The sequence below is a fragment of the Anser brachyrhynchus genome (genome assembly GCF_964034855.1).
Source record: "Anser brachyrhynchus genome assembly, chromosome: 2".
NCBI lineage: Eukaryota > Metazoa > Chordata > Aves > Anseriformes > Anatidae > Anser > Anser brachyrhynchus.
This window is the reverse complement of record NC_137695.1, coordinates 16,918,280-16,939,808: the sequence shown is the minus strand read 5'-3', so window position 1 is coordinate 16,939,808 and position 21,529 is coordinate 16,918,280. Positions and strand designations below refer to the sequence as shown.

Genomic DNA, 21,529 nt, shown 5'->3' with positions numbered 1-21,529 from the left:
GAAGCTGTTGAAGATTAGGGTGGTACTTGAGTACTTGCAAGTTTCCTTTTTTCCAGCCAAACAAAATGGGTACCACAGGGATCTCCGCATAGGGATGATGTGCTGGAGAGCCTCTGGGTGAGGATTAAGGGAAAGAAAACCAAAGCAGATGTTGTCGTGGGTGTCTGCTGTTGATCACCTGCCCAGGATGGTAGCAGAGATGAGTTACTCCATAGGCAACTTGGAGAAATCCTCAACTCGGAATGAGGAAAAGGTGGAGGCATGTAATGCATTTTTGTCTCGATGTTTAATATTAATGATAAATCTTGGGTTGCTGGTCCCCTGAGCTGGGGGGAGCAATGATTTTCCATCTGTGGTCACCAAAACTGTGAGGGAACAGTTGTATCAGCTCAGTGTTCACAGTCCAAAGGGCCTGATGGGATTCACCCCAGAGAACTGAAGGAGTTTGTTGAGGGATCCGCCTATAACATCCAATATTTACCAAAGGTGGTGTGAGTCTGGGAAGTCCCTGCTGGCTGAAAGGCAGCCAAGAGAAGAACATCTGAGAAGACCCAGGGAACTGTGGAGCTGTTAGTCTAATCTCAGTCCCTGGAAGAGTTAAGATTTCCCAGGGGGATGTTGAAATGCATTTAAAGAACAAAGCTATGATCAGGCATAGTCAACATGGGAGCATCAGGGGAAAGTCCTGCCTTAGCAATTTGATCCCCTTCCATGGTCACCCCCCCCATGGTGGATGAAGGGACGGCTGTGGATGCCTTCTAGATTTTAGTAAGGCCTTTGGTACTGTCCCTCACAGTAACCTGGGCAAATTGTCCAGCTGTGATGCAACCAGCTTCACACTTCGCTGGGTGATGAACGGGCTCAAGGGGAGAGCTCAAAGGGTTGCAGTGAGCGGGGCTGCATCAGGCCGCTGGCCAGTCCCTAGCAGCGTTCCCCAGGGCTCGGTTCTAGGACCGGTTCTGTTCGCTTTTATCAGTGATCAGGATGCGGGATTAGAAAATGCATCCCTAGCAAGTTTGCTGTTGATACTGAACTGGGAGGTGCTGTTGCCTCCCGGGCGGGGTGAGAGGCCTTGCAGAGGGACCTGGATCCGTCGGAGCATCGGGCAGTCAGCAATGGTGTGAAGTTCAACAACGGAGAACGCCAAGTTCTGCACCTGGGACGGAGCAATGCTGGATGCAGGTACACAGCGGGAGATGAGTGGCTGGGAGCAGCTCAGCAGGAGGGGACCAGGGGTGCTGGTTGGCAGCAGCGTGCCCTGGCAGCCAAGTTGGCAAGCAGCATTTCGGGGTGCAGTAAAGACAGCCTCCTGCCAAAAGAGGTGTTTTTCCTGCTATATTTAATGCTGGCACGGCCTCGCCTTGAATATTGTGTGCAGTTCAGGGCTCCACAATATAAAAAGGATGTTAAGGTGCTGCAAGGCATCCACAGGAGGGCAACGAGGCTGGTGAAAGGGCTGGGAGGCTTTGTTCTAATGTAGCTAAGAAAGACTTTAAGAATTCTAACACCCAGACACAGGATGCTTGTACCCAAATACCAATAAACTTTGCAATTTGCTTATACAGTTGAGCCGCTCTGAAACATGACTTTGGTCAAAACGCTTCATTTGTGAACGTGCACAGGCGTTCAGGCTGCTTGGTGTTCCTTAAAAGGCCGGGCAGGACGTGGTTGGTATACACACAGAGCCTTTCAGCATCACGTTTCTGTTTAGACTGTCTGTCCCTTTTGGGAATAGCTCTGAACAACTGTTGTGGCCGTGGGCCAAGTTCTGAAAAGAGAAGACAGAAGTCAAAGCACTGCAGCAGCAAGGAAAACGCACAGGTGATCGTTCCAGGTATCTGCAAGCTCCGGGTGCCAGCTGCTGAGTGAAACCCACGCTCGGAGGAGTTGAGGAGCAGTTGTTGGCAGAGTAAGTCAGCCCTGCTGGCGGCTTTCGTAGAGGAAGCTGCCTCGTGGGGGTGGAGAGCAGCCGGTCAGCTTCTCCCAGCCACAACGCGTGCTGGAGGAAGAGCCGCAGGACAGCACAGCCACCTGTGGGAGGAGAACCAGGTGGGGAAGGGGACCGAGGTTTGAGGGGGTGTATTTAGCAAACCGAGAGGCGGTGTGATTCGGATTTCCTGGGGGCAGCAGCCTTGTCACGCTGAAGATGGTTAGAGACGATCAGGGTGGTTCTGTCGGTAGAAAGAAGGATTGGGTATTTGTCAAGAGAGGAGGATGGAGGCAGTCTGTACTGGAGAGCTTGCTCCCGTGGTCTGGGGAGATGTAAACACTGTCTCGGCAAGAGCGAGGCCGTAACTCTGAGCTTCTCAGGCTTGGTGCTGATACGCTGCGTTGTCAGGCAGTGCTGTTGGAGGACATATGTAAGGAACATCAGTAAATTAAACACATTTTTAACCCCCTGCCCCCTCCCCTCGCTGGGAGTACTTCTCAGTGCAGTCTCATGTTCCCTGACTCTGAACTGGGTAGGGAAACTGGAAATGTTTAAAAGTTCCTTGCCCTGAGAAAATGCTCTTTGGGACATTAACTTCAAGGCCACATTTGTTGCCGGGGATTTTTTTTTTCCTAGACATTTGATGCTCACAAGAGTTGCAGGAGTGGGTTCTGCTGCAGTTGCCACTGCTCCATCATTCCTCTGTGGCTTCATCGGATCTGAAGGCATGGTCTCCAGCCAGCTACTGGGTGAGGACGTGTGCATGGTGCTCTTGGTTGAGACAGCTGCAAAACTGGGACTTCGTAGGTGGTACCAGATGCCCTGTTCCTCTGCCTCAGTTTCAAAAATTCTGTCCTTTGGACTTCAGATCCCTGCATAATTCAGGTTGGAAGAGACCTTTGGATCTAGTCCAGCCTCCCGCTCAAGCAGGGTCTGCTCTGAGATCAGGCCAGGTTGCTCAGGCTCTTACCTAGTCAGGTCTTGAAAATTTCTGAGGGTGGAAACTACCACCTCTCCAGACAACCTGTTCCAGTGATTGTCTGTCCTCATCACCCCGATCTGCTGCTCTGTAATACACTCCCACATCCTTGTCACCCTTCCTTCGAGCTCTTTGAGGAGCTTGCATCCATCCATCACCATGCTCCCACCATGTCTGCTACTCCCACAGTGCTGTAGTAACCACACGAGAGCTCTAGTTCCTCCTGTTCGTCCCCCAGGCTGCACACATTGGCACCCGTACATTTGAGGTGCTCTCTGTTCGTTCTTTTGTATCAAGTCTCTCTCGTTCCCGTCACCCTGCATCCTTTCTCTCAATCACTCTCCACCACTGCCTCACGTAATTGTGGGTTATAGTTGTGAGAAAGCCATGAGTGGTGTTAGAAACCTGAGAGACTGTTAGAAAAACACTAGTCACCTACCCAGCTGGTTTGTCACCCTGCCACGTAAGAAGAAATTACCTACACAGTTCTCTTCTCACCTCAGTGCTGCCTTCCTACTGATCTGCACTCCCTCGCCCTTCATACGTGCTTCTCATCTTCATTCCCTTAACAGGCCCTTTCCATTTCACTTTCCAAGTGGAATTGTGCTGCCACACAATCGCAGGCTCATTTTCCCTCCGTGGATAACCTCGTTTCCTCTCTCCTTAACACAGCCAGCGGTGTTGCCCAAAGGTTGGCTGAGCTGCGTCCCTCCTCCTTGCTTAAGTTGGAGACCATTGCAGTGGGCCTATTGAGGTATCCAAAGGTATCCGCCTGTTTGTATCACACATTATTTGTCAAGTGCTTTGCCTTTTATAAGGTGTTTGGATTTACTTTTTAAAACTTTTAAATATTTTTATTGTCCTTGTCATCTTTTGTACACTTGAGTTTACTGCGGTCAGAGAGTAGTGGCAAAAGCCAAGACCACAAACCAGCTTTGGGTGTCTTTTTTGCCAGGAGCTCCTCTTGGGCTGCCATTACTCATGTTATGAAATCTTTTCTTTGTTTTGCTCCAAGTTTTGCTTTTCTTTAAGATGGTGTTAAAATGCAGCCATTCCCAACCAGGGAAATCAAAGCCCTTGGTAAAATAAGCATTTATATTTTGGCGAGTCTGTCCTGGATTTAGTCATTTATTTAAGACTGGTCAAATATTGGAAGCATCTTCATCGTTTGCTGAGCTGTAGTGGCATGAGACTGCAACAGGGGAGGGTCAGGCTGGGCGTTAGGGAAAGGTTCTGCACCCAGAGGTGGTTGGGCACTGGGACAGGCTCCCCAGGGCAGTGGTCACGGCACCGAGCTGCTGGAGTTGAAGAAGCATTTGGACAACGCTCTCAGATATAGGGGTCTGATTTTTGGGTGGTCCTGTGTGGAGCCAGGAGTTGGACTCGATGATCCTCGTGGGTCCCTTCCAACTCGGGATATTGTATGATTCTACCTTATTGTTCATAGCTGGAAGCTGTTCTCACCAGTTTGGCCTGGAAACATACAGCCAATACTCTCATCCTGCTGAAGAAGTTCCCTTGACGTTTAAATCTTGCCTAAAAATCCAATTTCTGAAAGGATTGGTAGGAAAATAAGAGGTTGTGAATACAAGGTTGGCATGACAGAAGAAGTTTGTGCCTCTGCAGGGCAGCCTGGTGCACACGCCTCAGCTGGTCTCAGCTGCAGAGCTGCACAGCACCACGCACAGACACGAGTTCAGGTGTAAGTGCAGTGTCGCACCCCAGCCCTGCTGCACCGCACAGCTTGCCAGCTTGGATGCGGCGTGTGGCTGCTGCTTTACTTCTCCCGGCTGCAACGGAGCTGCGCTCAGTGCTCGCGCTGGATCGGTGGCCGACGAGGAGCCGTCTTCCTAGCAGAGCATGTCTTCCTCCTTGCAACTTTTATTTCTAAGTTCAGTTTAATTTATACTCTCTCGGGGGTACAGGCTGTGTTTTATTTGACACGATTCTGTGCCTTTGGAACAGCAAAGATAGATTAAAATTCTCTATTTCAACAATTTTGCCAAGAAACTAGTTAAAGGTCTGTGCTGGGTTCAGCTGAAGCAAGGTTAGGATTTCCAGCCTGAGCTGCTTTGGAAATCTGATGAATCAACAGTTAGCAAGTTTTAACAGTGAAATCATCCTGCTCGCCGGAAAACTTGCTGCTCCAAAGGCTTTGTCTTGCTTATCACAAAATTATCACCAAGGCTGTCTTCTAGTACAAAATTCTAAATTTCATGGGTAATTTGGGGTTAGTTTAAAGCAAGGATTAGGACTTATATAAGGCTAACCTGTGCCGGGAGATAAAATCACGGTCTCTAGAAGGTACCTTCTTTGCAACTCTGAAATGAATAGATGGTGCCTAGTTCTCTGCGTCTAGTAGGCAGCTCGACTGATAACACTATAAAAATCCTTAATTACATGTGATTTTTTTAAAACACTAACTGTCTCTTAAAGTGTTTAGCGTCAGTGTTGGAAAACACTGCTCTGCCATGTTTGCTTTGCAAGATGGGTTTGCTGCAGGTACACGAGTCCCTCCTCACTTGTTCTTTTTGGACTCTGTTCAGTGCTATTGATCTCAAATATTTATCTTCCTTCCTACTTCTTTTTCTCCTGGCCGTTCTCTTCTCATCATATATAATCTGATCAATAAGCAGCAGATTTTCATTTGGCCCATAGTGTTTGTGGACCAGCGGTGAATACAGCCGCATTCAAGGAAAGCGGGGTGGTTTTTAAAATGTGGCACTCGCGTTGCAGTGCGACTTTCTGCAGCTTCATTTCCTGTGCAGACTGAATTTCCATACTGCCTTTTCCATGGTCCACAGGGAGATTAATTAGCTGGACTCGATGGGCCTCGCCTATACAAAGCATGCATTTTCAAGAAGCATTTTTCATTTAAGATACTTGTTTAACACTGCCTGTGGTATTAGAAAATAGAAGTTTCACGCAAACTTTCTGAGATACTTTGCCCTTTAAAAAGATTTCTGTTTTCCCCTGTTATTATGGGGAACATTATGTTCAATTAGTTTTACAGAAAGCCTTCAGAGATAGGTTTTTGTTCCCATGCTGAGCTCTCTTGTGCATACAAATTTGTAGTAAATGTAAACAGTGCAGCCCTATATTGGAATCTTGCATGGAACAACTCCCAGAATATGTCTTGTAGGTATTATCCTCACAGCCCGATGGGGGAAGTAAAAACACCACAAATTACAAAGGCATAGGCTCCCATTTGTGTTGCTCACTCCATAGGATGGAAGAATTCCCGTAACTCTGTGTCTCTTCTTATGTTGGACACAGGCAAAACTTTGCTGTTGCTGCAGAGAGGAGGTATGTACTTTAGACGTTGGATTGTGAGATCGAAAAGCAGCATTATTTAAATACTTTCTGTATGTTTACATCTTAACTTTGATTTTCTGAAGTCCTTTTCTACGAGTTTCTACGAGCCAGAGGATTTCAGGATGAAAAGAAGAATTGGAAGAATACATAAAAGCTTCATAGATAAATGGTAGTTACTATGAGATTAATCATCCAAAATAATCATCTAGTGGAAAGCATTACATACAACAATCTGGCAGTAAAAAGAAACACTGCTTTGTCTCTTTGAATCAATTTTATTTCCTCTCTTAATTTTCTGTAGTCCTCCCAGTGACGCACTACTTTTATAAAAGGATGGGATTTGAGAGAGCATACTGAATGGAAATGATGGTATTCAATATATGAGAGGGTATTTAGCCCCTGCAGTAAATAAAAGAAGCAAGGCTGACTCCGTCCTGAAATAAGATTCAGAGATTTAGTGACTCCAAAAATACAGTATGCAGAATGGCTCTGTGCATCCTTAGGTGATTCGTACCCCTCTATTTTGAAAATTATCTTTAGACACCTATCAAGCAATTATAGCAAATACTTTTTATATATGAGCTTGGAAAGGAAGATCTTATTTGAAACAACCATGATATCTTATGTGGAGACACTAAAGACCTTAGCTATTATAGCTCTGCAATAAAACCCACGTTTAAGAGGCTTTGCATTGCAGTTGGCTTAGGAACGTGGAATTTTGCCATTTTGGGTTACCCTAAAAATCCAAATGCTTACAGATAGCAACCAACTTTCACTCTTCTCCCACTTATAAGATTTTAGGTCCCCTCTTTAGTATAGACAATATTCTCAATCTGAATTGTTCTGCAGCAGTTTATTATTGATATCCTAGAGGAAATACGAAATTAAGTAAAAGATCTCCTCTGTGTTAGTTCAGTAAGTTGCTGTTCCATTGACCTGTTGAAGTCTTTGAGATAAAGAAGAAAATATCTAGTGCTTTCCTTCCTCGGATGCAGGCAGAAGCTGGTTGCATACTGAAATGAGAATGCATTTCCCAGAGCAAGAGTTTTAACTGTTGATCTCTGAATCCCTCAGGGTCCGGGGAACTATGTCTGAAGAGCTCACAAAAAAGGCAAGAAAACAAACCCTAAGAAAGCCACCCTGACTGTCAGCCAGCTCCAATTCACTCGAGAGGTGTTCACCTTCTGGGATTTTCCAAACAAAACAAAGGTCAAAGCCACCGCCGCTGAGTCATGATTAGAGATGCAGCATTTCTTGCGATTCAACTTCAATTTATGTTTAATATTCTGTTTAAGTAAAGGGTGGTCTGTGAAGAGTATGTCACTTACAAAGCATGGTTTTTAATGAAGAGAGCAGAAATATTTTTGGATGTCTGACAAACTCTGAAAGATATCTCTTAATGGGGAGAGAAGATTTTTTTTTTTTTCTAGCAGAATATCTAAAGTTCCTGAACCCTGCCCTGGCAAAAAACTTGCCTTTTATCCTTATAAATTATAAAGGGTGAATACAGGCCTCTTAGTTTGTCTTGATTTAGTTTTATCCCACATGTATAGGGTTACAAGTATGTGGCAGTTAGGCATAAGTGATATGATTTTATGCTCCAAATGCTGATAAGAGAGAAGCTTCAGATCACATAGGTTAATGCAGACTTGATTCAAAGACACCTAGTCTGAATCCCCTAGACTTTTTCAGACCCCACCTACCACTGCTGCAGAAGACTATAAATATTCACGGCTGCCAGCTGCTCGCTCCCAGTAGGGATGCCTTCCCCTGAAGTTAATCTTTCTGATTCAGTGGGGACCTTTCATTGCCAAGCCGACCCAGCGGCTTCTGAAGTCATCTGTTTGTTTTACCTGATTCTTAAGCCTGAGAAGGCGAAGAACTGTTTGTCATCCCTGGTCCCCATTCCCAGCAAGTTTTTTCCTCCTGACTTCAAATAATAGCAGGAAACAACCCCAAAATTATTCTCAGATAAAGAGAGAGTGGACCATGATGTTATGACATGGCCATTGCAATTCCCCAACTTTGGGCAATTTATGTGAATGTCTAGGGTGGAGTGAACATTTTTCTTTAGCATCTTTATTCTGTTTTTCTAAAAAGATTGATGATCTGATTTTCTTTTTCTTCTAGAGTTTAATAAGCTGGAGCTTTCAAAGTTGTGCTTCACTTGCTCCCGTGTTTGTACTGGCAAAGAGCAGATTTTAAAGCTGAGCCTTTTTCTGCTGTGTGTTTTTCTTCTCTGAGATAAACACAAAATATGCAGTTAGTGTCGTGAGAGCAGTAGGTGCAGGATACAACTGACACTTCCCAGCAGAAAATTCTCCGTTTCGCCAGGACGTTTAGGCGAGGCAGCAATGATTCATTTCTGTGATAACGCAGCAGGAACACAAGTCCAATTGTTTTCTATGTAGGTCAGAAAGGGGTATGTTGGCATTGCTCTTCGCAGACTTTATAAAGAAGTCTGGGAATGGGAAGCATTACAGAAAAAAACTATTTTGTTACTACTTAAGTTGTTCCCCTGGCAGAGGTAGGCTATAAACAGTTTGCTGTAAAAGACTTGCCATCTAGCTGGCATAGCTGGATGCTGTCTGTATATGAGGAGGTTTAATTTTTCAGGTTAAACAGCTCGTTTACTCTTTACCCAGTCTCTGCGATTAAAGTATGGGTCTGCGTCAAGTAGAAAGCCCCCAGAAATACTCAATCATGCCGTTCCAGTGTGACTACCTGACAGCAGTTTATGTTCAGGAAGATATTTCATGTACTTAAGAGTCAGGGGAAATTAGCAGGTAACTTGGCTAGCTCTGGATTTTTCTTGCAGCCTTTTGAAGTCAACGACAGTGCATCAGAAACTTGTTCACCTTCAGTTTTGGTTTGGCCTATCCAGTCAATACCAGCTTTGCATGCTGGCAGGAAACAATGTTGTTGCAGATAATAATTTTGTTTAACTCATTATGATGATTTATTGGACACCCCACTGCACATTGTCACGACATGTCTCCTTGTGGGAGCCTACCAGCTCTTCCGTGCTGTCTCTTCCTTCCAAGAAAGCCTTTTGTTATTGAAGATCAAGAACCAGCTTTTATCTCTTTCCTTCTGTGAGTGCTTCCAAGGGAAGGGATCTGGGACTATTTTTATTTTGGTAGGTTTGGACGACACCATACACTCTTTGGAGCACTGCGTGCCTCTGCATGTGCCCCTGCAAGCACCTCAGGCTCTAGTTTCCAGGTTTGTTCATCACGGTTCTGTTACCATCAGCTGCATAAACAGCAGCACTACTTATAAAACTGCTCTATACCTGGGAGAAACTGAGGCATGAATCGCGCCTTCCTATTTTGGGAGGAGTAGCTCCTTCCCAAGTGACACATCGCCTTGACACTGACTGTCAGCTTCCTCTTGTAATGTTGGGAGAAATGTACAATGCCTTACAGCATCGGTTTTATATGTTACAGTAAATAAACCTTGCAGCCAAAGCCACGTTCGATTAGGTACTGCTTCGTACACATTTCAGGAAATAATTACTTTCTTTGTCCCCGTACCTTGAGATCTGAACAGATCCTTGAAGCAGTTAGAGGCAGTGCTCCAAGATCAGCTCATGCACTCTCCTTTCCTCTCCGGAAAGGAGGAAATAAATCCTGATGGCTGGACATGATGTTGTCTAGTGATCCTATTATTTCTTGGCATGTTTATTAGCACAATGTGGACTTTTATGAGACTGTCCCCCACCCTCCATCAGTCCTAACCATTTACAGTAATTCTTTTCTCTGGGCTTCGGTTAATTATTTTATGAAAATCTGTCTCATACAGGAAAAATACCAAGTGAGGCAACGATAAATCTGAAATAAAGATATATACAACCAAAGATGTTAAGTTGCAACACAATTCAGAAGTAACCCTGTTCGGTTGTTGTTTTGTTTTGTTTTTTTTCCAACCTCAATATGAGAATTTGATTTAATCTATTTTTCCTTGCTGGTGAGGCTTAATTGGGAAAAATAAAAAAAATAAATAAAAATAAGGAAATCCTGTTTACCTGCCTAAAAGTCAGCATTCTCTTCCAGAGAAAAGAAGACTGAAGCCCCAGCCAGTGTGGTTATGAAAGCAACTGTAGCTTAATAGCTTTCAACAGAAGTCACTAGCTGAGGATCTTGGTTGTTACTGGTAATAATAAAGGCATAAAGAATACTACTGGAAGGGGGTTTTGGTTTCTGCAACTGTACACTTCCATGAAAGGCATGCAAACACAGTTAGAGCAGAACACCAAGCTCAGGCACAGGGAAGCATCTGTATGTAAATGCAACTTGAATTTTCAAAGGGCTCCAACGCTGAACCCCAAATCTTTTAGGCATCTTTGACAAATCACTGTCAGTATCAATGACACAGAGGTTTGTGCTGGGAAGAAGACACAGGGCATGTCTTCTGTTGAAGCATCACGCTATGATGAACGGCCAGGAGGTCTGGTGAGTCAGTCGTCCGTTCCGGACCGCTCTTTGTTTCTGTAAATGAGCTAGTGTATATCTGGGAGAATGGGAACTCGTCTGGAACTGGAAAACTGATCCAAGAAATAGCTCACTTGGTGCCGTGACAAAAATGTAGCTGAGTATTTCAAATGTTCAAATAATGGTGATGTTTTTAATGAAACAAGATATTATAACCTTGTTTAACACTGCCACTACTGTTTGTAGCTGAAAGAAATGGGAAAAAATAGTAAAATAGATGCACTCTAATCTTCCTGTTTTATTATCTGTAACACTGATTACAATCAGTGAGTAAATAAAATCAGTGAGTAAAATCTGAGTAAGGAGTAGCAGATAGGATGAAGTAAGACCTTTTGATAAGACTTTACCACACTGACTGTCATGTTTAAAGATCATACTTAGATTCGAATGATGTAACGATTACTGCTGTATTAAGCTATTTGTAAGTGTATTTATTTAATACGCTAATTTAATAAAGCTGCTTTTAAAAGTAACTCATTGAGTTTATTCTGTTTTCTTTTAAAATGTGTTGTGTTCAGTCTGTTTCCTATTAAAATTAAAAGAAATGGGTTCCACTTTGTTGTTTTCCATTGGCACTAAGGATGCTGCTGACAAGGTGACAAGGTGGCCAAAATCCCACAAAGTTCAAAACTGGAATTCTTGCCTGTTCATGGAAGTTTTTTTTATTCCTTTAGCACAATCCCAGAGCGGTTTATATGCATCTGTGTGAAAGCTTGTTTTTGTGATATAACAGCCTGCCCTACTGGTATTGTTTCCAGAGTCAAGATCCTGTATGTAACAGGCAAAATGTACTGAAATTTGCAGAAGTCTGTGTTATAACTGAGGGGTGAGTGTGGCATTTTGCATCCCTGGGGGTCAGGTGCTGAAGCAGGAACAAGCTCAGAGCTGCTAAGCTACAACCACAGACCCACTGTGCCAATGGTCCTGTAAGTCAACTGAAAGCCTTTATTCAGAGTCTCCTCGCTGACAGGAGGCAAATTCAATCTCTCTCTCTCTCTTTTTTTTTTTTTTTCCTCTGTGGCAGAGGGGCCCAGGGTGAAGCCCCCTTCTCCTGCTCAAGCCCTGGCCACCCTGCTGCCACGCAGGCCTCAATTCACGGCACCAGCTGAAGGAGCCCAGGAAGCTACAAGGTTTCCTGTCGCTTTTACAAGCGCTCGCAGCCTGTCAGCGGGAACCATCAGCCCAGTTTCAAATAACTTCGCGTTTTAATCGGGAAAAGCCTGACGTGGGTTTATCCCTGCGGCGCCCGCCCCCCGTGTCATGGCGCCCGTGCCCACGCAGGCCCCGTGACGCAGGGAGCTGCTGGCGGGGTGGCCTGGGCGAGGCGCGCTCCCTCAGGGGGTTTCCCCCGCCTCAGCGGGGTGCCTTCGGGTGCCGCGGCTCAGCCCTCGCAGCTTTCTCTTTTAGAACCGCAGGGGAGGAGATGTGGAAAGCTCTGTCCTCATCTGATGTGGCTTCAGAGCTGCCTCCCCCTGCCAGTTAGGGTTCGCTACTCAGAGACGCTGCTCCTCGTGAGGAGATCGGGTTGGGGGATTTCAGGACGGCTCCGTCAGGAAGTTCTAGGAAGTTTTACTCTGGCCCAGGGAGGTGAGTAAATCCATGACCATGAAAAGGGCCAGATCCCCACATTTACATCTCTGCAAAGTCTGCAGAAGTGTTTCTGTGCTGCTGGAGCCCTGCTGGGAATGTGACGCAAAGCACGTTTTCTCTTGGTATAGCACTGGAGGGAAAAAATCCCTCCCCACGCTGACAGCACGAAAACTGCTAATTCTGTTTTCTTCCTTTTAAGGCATTTACACAGCTTGAAGAGATTTCTTTTGTTTTTCAACCCCAGCGAGCACAGGCGGGCGATGTGAGAATGGCTCTGTATTGTACCCCATGTCACAGCACCCTGCACCTGAAGACTGGCACGGTGAGGGACAGGGGCTGGGGATCAGCCTGCTACAAACAGCTGGATTTTGAAACAGATTGTGGCCCCCTCAGCTTCCCTGCCTCATGCTTTGTGCTGTGCATGATGATAAAAGACACAGGAGCCCAGCCCAGGCCGTGTGCCATCTCCTCCTGCTCTGTCCTGCTCACCTCTGGACCAAACTCTTCTCTCTCCCTTGTGCTACGAAAAGCACTGGGAAGGTTCTTGACCAAAGTAAATAATTCCTGCTTTCTATTTCCCTTCTCTGGTACCTGCCGGCTTACTCAGTGTTGGATTGCTGCATCACTTATGCTTTCCTGGTATTAAGTCCATGCCCTAGAGAGAAGCTATCCTTTTTCTGCACGTTCTGGGAGAAGACAGATCCTGAAAAGCCAGAAGATGGCAAAGAAACACATCCCATCTTCCACACACTGCTTGCTGCCTTCCTGCTCCATAGCTCCTTGCCAGCTCAGTTCTGCAGTTCTGCCTCAGAAATTTTGAGTTTACTTCCAGCAATAATAGTAAAAAAAAAAAGTTATTTGCATGAATTTAAACATAAGCAGTCCTTGACGATGGCAAAGTCAGTGGGTTGGAAAACTCTCTATCCTGTTAGTGCATCCAGACAGCACGTGGACGTGGTCTTGCAGGAGCTTGCGATATGCTGAGAAAGACAGATTGGGTGGTCTGCTCCCAAGAGTAGCAACCCGGTGGGTGGGGAGATGCTGTAGATCATAATTTTGGATGACTTCAGCGCAGCACAGAAGGCTGAACTTCAAGCTGCCATTCCCCGTCAAAGATTACTGCTTAGCTGCACCCCAGCCGAACCTCCTCCTTGCTGTTGAAGTTGCATGTGGTGCCACAGGGTGCAGGTGGTGCCACAGGGTGCAGGTTGCCCTGGTCGGGGTACGGCCACGTGCACCAGCTGAGGGTCAAGCAGCCAATGAAGCCGAGCACATCCACCCGCCCGTGAGCTCCCAGCCAAGCAACAAGTGAGTTGGTGGGTTTTATTGGAGTGTGTTTAGAAACAATCCACCACAGTGCTTGGAAAACTTTGAAGAGCAAAGGAGGTGCCTGGCTCTGCCAGCAAAAACATCTCCTAAAAGGAGAAGATAAATTACTTCTTGCGTGCGGTGGACTCACTTTCCAGGAAGGCGGCTGCCACCAGTAGTGGTGGGAGGGATACCAGAGGCAGCTCATACAGGGAGGTGATTTCTCTCAGCATGAAAATATGCATCTGTTCTGCCTGCCACAGACCTCCCGACATCAGCCCTCCCTGCCTCGGCTCAGCGTCTTTCTCTCGGCGTGAGGCTGCAGGCTCCTGTGCAAAAAATATATATGATTTTAACATGGAATAGCTGCTGCTGGAGAAGCACATGTCAAAGGCACCAAAGCACTCCCTGAAAAGCTCTGAGCCAGCCTGCCTGCCCTTTCCTCCTGAGGCTGAGCATGGGGCTATTGGTTAGAAAGGGCTTTGCTGAAGTTCCAAGCAAGCTGGGAAAACTTTCTCTCCACTGGTTTCTCTAAAATTGAAATTGAAATAGATTCTTTCCAGAAGGTTTGTTCATATGCATGTAAACATGAACCAGAAAAATAATACCATTTATTCTGTAGCATTTTCCTATAAAATTTTCATTATTTGAGGGTAATTTTTCCAAGCCCTGTTAAGTACACGTGGTAGAACCATTTCATCCTTACCAACAGAAAGCTCTTCCATCATTCACTAAAAAAGTCCTTGTACCAATAAAACGGAGAAATAAAAATCACATCAATTTGAAGCTGGGTAAAATGAAATCACAGAATGGCTGAGGCTGGCAGGAACTCTGGAGGTCGTCTAGTCATCTAGCAGGGGCAGCTAGAGCAGGTTGGCCAGGACCGTGTCCAGCTGGCTTTGGATGTGTGGAGATGAAACCTGCACAACCTCCCTGGTCAGCCTGCTCTCCTGTTTAACCACCCTCACAGAATTTTTGTTTCTTGTGCTTAAATGGAATTTCTTGCATTTTGGTTGGTGCCCATTGCCTCTTGTCCTGTCACTGGCCACCACTCTAAAGAGCCTGGTTCTGTGTCCTTTAAACCCTTCTGTCAGGTATTTATACACATTGGTGAGATCTCCTCTGAGCCTTCTCTTCTCCAGGCTGAACAGCCCCAGATCTCTCAGCTTCCCCCTGTTTAAGAGATGCTCCAGTCCCTTAATCATCTTCACGTCCCTTCGCTGGATTTGCTGCAGTATGTCCCTATCCTTCTGGCACTGAAGAGCCCAAACTGGATTTAGTACTTCACAGATGGCCTCAGCCATGCCGAGGGGAAGGATCTCCTCCCTCCACCTGCTGGCAGCACCCTGCTAAAGCAGCCCAGGAGGCTGTGGGCCTTCTGTGCACTGCTGGCCCGTGTTCACCTTGGTGTCCATCAGGTCTCTCAGGTCCTTTTCCGCAGAGCTTTCCAGCTGGGTGGCCACCTGCATGTACCGGTGCCTGGGGTTGTTCCATGAATGTCACGAGGTTCCCATCAGCCCGTTTCTCCACCTTTCTGAGGTCCCCTTGAAAGGCCGCACAACCCTCTGGTGCGTCAGCTCCAGCTCCATCACCTCCTCCCGGTTTTGTCTCATCTGCAGCCTTGCTGAGGGTGCTCTCTGCCCCATTGTCCAGGCCACTAATGAAACTGTTCAACAGTATTGGCCCCAGTATTGACCCCAGGCATACACCAGCATCCTTATGCTGTCCTCTTGCCGCTGATCACATCCCTCTGAGCCTCATCTACCAAGCCAGACATCTCATTGTGGAGGGCTATCAGGTTGGTCAGGTGTGATTTCCCCTTCATAACTCCTTGCTGACTACTTGCAGGCACCTTCTTGTCCTTCGTGTGTCTGGAAATGGATCGGTTGCTCCCTCACCTTCCCAGGGACTGGGGTAAGGCTGACTGGCCTGTAGTTCCCCAAATCTTTGTTTTTGCATTTCCTGAAGGAGGACCATTTTCTTTCTTCCAGTCTTCAGGAGTGTCTCCTGATTGCTTTGACCTTTCAAAAATAATCAAGAGTGGCCTTACAATGATAGTGGCTGGCTTCAACACTCATGGGTGTATCTCATGAGGTCCCATGGACTTGTGTATGTGCAATTGTTTAAATGCGCCCTAACCTGACCCTCCTCCACTGAGTGTAAGTCTGTAAGTCTTCCTTGCTCCAGACTTTCCCCAGGTCTCAGGAGAATCTATAGCATCCTATAGCAAGGATGCAAATTTCTGTTAATTCTCTGCAGTGCTCACAGTACATATACATATATGAACATATATATATATACACATTTCATTCTGTTCTACAGTATTCTCCAGAAAATATGATATCAACAGCAATGATTCCATGTAATCATAACCCATATATCTCTGCCTTCCTTCTCTTCCTTTTCCTCCCACCTCCAGCACCTTGTTTCTAAATCCTCCTCCTCAGAGCCTTTGGGAAGAGTTGGCTTTGCGGCATGCCCGCGGGTTTGTGCTTCGCTCTCGAAGGCGCATGGGGCTTGCACATTTACACCTCTGTGGTGTATCCTTGAAAATTCAGCTTCATTTTCCAGAGGAGGAGAGCTCTGGTGAAGGTTTTCCATTAACCTCTTCCCAACCCCAGTGCTCAAGCCACTGCTGACGTTGTCGGATCCCCAGAAAGGGGTACCATAGCCACGTTGTGGTGGTGGAAAGGTGAAATGGTGCTGCTTAAACACCCAAATTTAATCTGCTACCCGGTGTGTGACTTGCAATACCGCAGGATTTCCCTGAAAGATTAATGATGTTAAAATGTGCTAATGGAAGATGAGAGCAGCTTTCAGCTGCACGACGTGCTACCGGTGCTGTAAATACTGAACAGCTGAAGTAACAGCGGCACTCTGGGGGGAAGATGCTGTGCCGATTTTAGGGCTGCGTCTGCGGTACCCGGGCACCGCCGCCCCCCAGCACTCCAGCCTCATGCTTCAGCAGAGCAGGCGTGCTCTGAAATGACAGCTTTTCCAAAATGTTCCTCTGCCTTTTATGTTTGCCTCCTCAAGCAGAAGAAGGCTCCCTGCATTAAAAACCACGGCAGGTTTTTCAGAAATGTTGTTTCGGCCTCCGCCTGCCCATCCATCCGCAGAGACCCCAGCTGATGATGAGAGGCACAAGGCCCCCCCTCCCCACGCCTCTCTGCATGTACCCACATCACTCTGGGAACCAGACCGCTCCCCATCTTCCATCTGGGTGCCAAAATCTTCCCCTCTGCCCCACGCTGGCGCTTTTTCCCTTCCCAGCTCTTTCAGCGAGACTGCATCCTTCTGTAGTTTCAGCCACGGTGGGACAGCTGGATTTTGGACACTGCTAGCTGGGAAGATTTTCTGTCCAAGAAAACATTACCCACTGCTCCAGGACATAAATAAGGAGGAAAAATTTGGCAAATTTGGCCTCATTTGGCATAATGAAGGTGTATAAGGCAAGGGATGCAGATGGCACGATGGCCACACTAAATCCTCCAAACAGGCAGAAAAGCAGGTCTCCGTTTTCAAGCCCATGCCCCTGACAATTTGTGATTCTTCTTGACAGAATGAAATTAAATACCATGCTCTGGAGAATGCAGGTTTAACTTGGAAAGAGAGAGGGTCCTACTTGTAGATTTGACCAGAAAATGGGAGGTGTCCCATAGGGTATTTTTGTTCTCCCTGTATCAGAAGATGAATTGGATGGTGTCATTCTCTATTAATCCGCATATGACCAACGAGTAATATCAACAGAACCCAGTGGGTTAATCCCTATTCATTCTGCAAGCTTTTCCAGGGGGAAGAGAGGAAAGTGAAACAGTAAATTTGGGCTATTAAAATACTTAGTTCAGGCTGCATTCTGTTTTGGGTCACATCTCAAGCTGCTCACCCCACAAACCATCTAACACCTTAAGTAAGAAGGTGCAGGAGAGATCTCCAAGGCCAGCCCCGCTACGGGGACGGCCCAGTGGGGCAGCAGAAAAACCGCTGTGGAGGAAACTGATGGAGAAGAAGAACAGATAGGAGATGTAAGTGTCCGTGCTCCCTGGCAGGAACGCTGCTCTGCAGTGCTGCATCCCAGAGGCAAACGGGCCGGATCCCACGGGACCTCTGCTCTGCCCCTGCCGTGGTGGTGGAGGAGCACGGCGGCAGCCGCCTGTGCGCTGAGGTTGATCGCGGCTGACTTTCTGCGGCCACACGCGATGGGTAGAGATGATTAAAGCAAACTCCAGTGCTCTCCTCAGCGCGGGGATGCTGATGAGCGCTGACAGCTGCACCGCTGCTGTCCTGTTCCGTGGTGGCTGTCGGAGATGGGAGCGCAGAGCACGGCACTAAGTGCAGCTTCTTGCAGCACGGTCCTTGGGAGGTTTCCTCCAGGACATGACAGATGGGGGGGCTTTGCTCTGGGGAGGCGGAGGAAAGGTTTGTGTGGGGTTTGGGGTTGCACCAGGAGGGGCTGGGTTTGCTCTGTGATGCATTCACCATTCAGACCCGTGTCACCCTGTAAGTGCCGCCACAGCCAAACCGCCACGTGGTGACTTGCATTGCCCTGTCAAATCTTCTACCCACGCAATCCCTTCTCTTACCTAACTGTACAGCACCGGTCACGGTCATAAACATCACCATACATCACTCCTGCAGTGCCCAGTGGGAAATCCTCGCACATCATTCAGAAACACGAAAAAAACTAAGAAGCCTGCAAGCAGTTCTGAAATCAAAGAGCCCGTGCACGCCTCAGTTGTTTCAGTGGGGATGGCGGGGGCATGGCCGCATGCCGGCCGCAGGAGGGCTGGCGGGGAACCAGGCATGCAAGGAAAACCAGCGTGTCCAAGCGGTGCTGTCAGCGTGGCCGTGTTTGGGCTGGAGTTGCTGCTGCGGGTGCTGTCAAGGCTGACAGCATAAAAGTGGCTCCCGATGGCTTTGGTTTGGTTTACAAAGCCCCGGCCTCGTTGGTGGCAGCCGCACTGACATGGCCAGCGGGAAGGTGGTTGTAATCCAGGTTTTTAAAGAACTATGTGGCATTTTCCTCTCTTCAAAGACACCAGTCTGCAAAGGCGCTGTGTTTGCAGAAGGATGCTCTCTCTCTTTAGCAGGGGAGAGCATTTAGTGAAATAGCTTCTCATCTAACATCAGTGCCATAGGGGACACCGAGCAGCAACAGGACACAGGAAAACCACAGCGAAGGGCAGCACGCTTTGCTTTGAGGCTTCAGTAGCTGGTTGCAGAGAGCACAGTGTTAATATAAGGCCCAGCACATCCAGACTTGGCAGCAGGAACTGCCCAGTGGATTTTTAAACGGTTTACGTGTTTAAGAACAGATGTGAAGCTGAAGTTTTGTTATTGCATGGCATTTCTCAGCTATTCTTTTCCATGAGATGTTTCATATGTTTTATACCCCGACGCACTTCCCCTCCCGTTGCTATAGTCCTGAAACATTTACATTATAACTTCATTTCGTAAGATTGGAAAAAGAAAATGTATTATTTCTCTCCCATCACCAGCCTCTCATTTCCGTCTCATGCACGCTTTTTTATCCAAAAGGTCACTCTGGGCTGTCTCTCGGTCTTTTTCACAAGGTGGAAGCTTGATGCTGTAATTTTTCTGCCGGCAGGGACTGTGGTCATGCCTACTACCCACTCACAGTAGCCGTGCCAAAGTAACTGCTTTTTCGGTCCGTCACATTAACCATATCAGTGAAAAGGGGTGGGTTAAGAAGCAGTAGACCAGAGGGGGAAAGCTGCATCTGTTTAATGTATGCTCAAACAGAACAAATAGTTACTTTTCTTCCCCATTTCACAGAATCGGGGCAGCTGCCAGCCATGGCCAGCAGCTGTGCAGCCCCAGGGCTCGGCGGCTCCACGCCGGAGGCAGCCGGGGCCCCCAGCGTGCCTGGGGACCGGGGCTGGTTGTGCTGACGTGGCTGGCCTCCTCTCCCCTCCGAGAGAAATGACGGCAGGACCTGCACGGCGGCTCGTGAGGGACGGTTGTGGAGGCTGCCAGCACCAGGAGACCGCCGGCAGTCTGGTGCTGTGAGGTGCATCAACACCAGTGTGGCAAAGGACAAATAAAGCCATGAAAATAAATACCTGGAGGGGCACCGTGCAGTCGCGTGGTTCTTCCTCATGTTGCTTTTCTTTTCATTTACGGCCTGGGGTTCCACGCGATGTCCTCCGCTCCTCATGCAGCACCACGAGGTGCTGGGCCTGGCCATGCCATGGTCATCTTCATGACAGTGCCTCGATGTTGCCTCTGCCCTTTCCAATGTGTTTGCCTTTTCTTTCCCATGCTCTAAGCTTCTCTTCAAACACTACCAGCTACACAATCCCAGTGCCATGAAAAAATAAAAACACACCACCACCACACACACAAAAAGGTAATTTCCAACATTCAGAAGTCTGGCATATGTCTGTTATAACCAAAAAGTGGCTATGGCCTGATTTGTATAGACGTCTTCCTTTAATTAGGTGAAAAATGTGACTCTTTCAAAGCTGATTTATATTTCTAGCTGAAGCCCAGAATCTTAACCTCTCTTACTGTTTCCCCCATCTGAACTGTGCTTGGCTGTGCGCAGAGTGAGGAATTAGGGTCAGAGGTGGCAGTCAGAAGGAAGAAGGATCAATTGTTCCCATTTCAAAAGTAAACAGTAGTAAGTGCTTAATTGTTTCTGTAATTTTTAATCAAGTGGATTTTTTCAGATTGCTCTGAATAGCTCTCAGTGTGCACGAGCAGCGTGGACTGCCAACAAACCAATCCATGTCCTCCTCTTTTCGGAAGCTTGTGGGTTTTGTTGTGTTTCTTTTGTCGGTCCTGGGCGGGGATGAGCTCCTCCAGTGCTCCCTGCTGCTGTGCAGGAGGGGACTGCAGGGAACGTGCTTCTCGTTGGATTGAACTGGTGCATCCAGCCCCAAACTGGGACAGGGTATGGGGAAATGTCAGGAAGTCCTGCTACTCCTCTTCAGCACAGCAGGGCAAGGGGACCGCATGCTGAGCAGCCTGAGGAGCACCACCCTGCACAGGGCTGAGCTCCCACTGCCCTTGGAGGCTGCTGGGGGTGAAATCGACTCATCGGAGAACAAGCCCTTTGGTGGACACGGGAGCTACTGAAGCCTTATTTCCAATGGATTTGTGTCTTGTGCTTGCCCCAGGAAAGCGTGGTCTCCTGTGCTAAACTTTCCAAAGCAGGAGGACTTCACCCGAAGCACAGGAGACCATGCGACTTCTAGCAGACCTGCTCCTTCCAGCAGGGTCCGGCCTTTTCCTTCAGCCCCTTCCAGAGGCACTGAAAGGCTCAGTTCCCACAAAGACACGGACAGTTGCTGCTCCGGGACCAAACTGGGCTGTTGTGGTGATGAATGACATTCCTGTGCTTGAAATGGCCCCATGGATGGTGAGATCAGAACAAGTGCCTGAGCTCCATGAGCTGTACTGCTGTCTTGTATATCCTACAGATGGATTTTTTTTCTCCCCCTTCATATTTTTCCCCGAGTTTCCATAGTTTTGGCAAACAAATGTAACCAGGATGCTAAGAGATTAACCAGGATCACAAGGACTTCCATGCCTGCTGGTGAACTTGGCTGTTACTTTTTTTCTGCATTTCCCAGAGCCACTGGAAGGCTGCGGTGTTCCTGTACAGGTTGTAATGGATATTGTGCAAGCCCAGGTTGCAAAACTGCAGGTTAACTGTGAGCAGAGAAGAGAAGAAGAACAGAGCTTAGCTCAGGCAAGAGGCACACCCTCTGTTTTGGCAAGAAGCAGTTCAAATTCTTACTCTGATTTACGCTAGTTTATAGAAAAGGCTGTATCCAGCCCTGGAAGCATGTGGTAGTATTTAACTGTATGAAACTTGGAATCAGCTGCAAGTGCTGCATGTGGGGAGATCAAAGCTAATAAACCATATATTTTATATAGGCAATATCT

The 21,529-nt window shown here is 47.2% G+C and overlaps 1 long non-coding RNA gene across 1 annotated transcript; it reads left to right on the top strand.

Moving 5' to 3' along the window:
* Positions 1-11,365: 11,365 nt before the first annotated feature.
* Positions 11,366-20,212, top strand: LOC308188811. Its single transcript, XR_013945788.1, has 3 exons — positions 11,366-12,304; positions 12,507-12,629; positions 19,412-20,212. It is a non-coding gene; the product is annotated as an uncharacterized lncRNA (long non-coding RNA).
* The last annotated feature ends 1,317 nt before the right edge of the window (positions 20,213-21,529 follow it).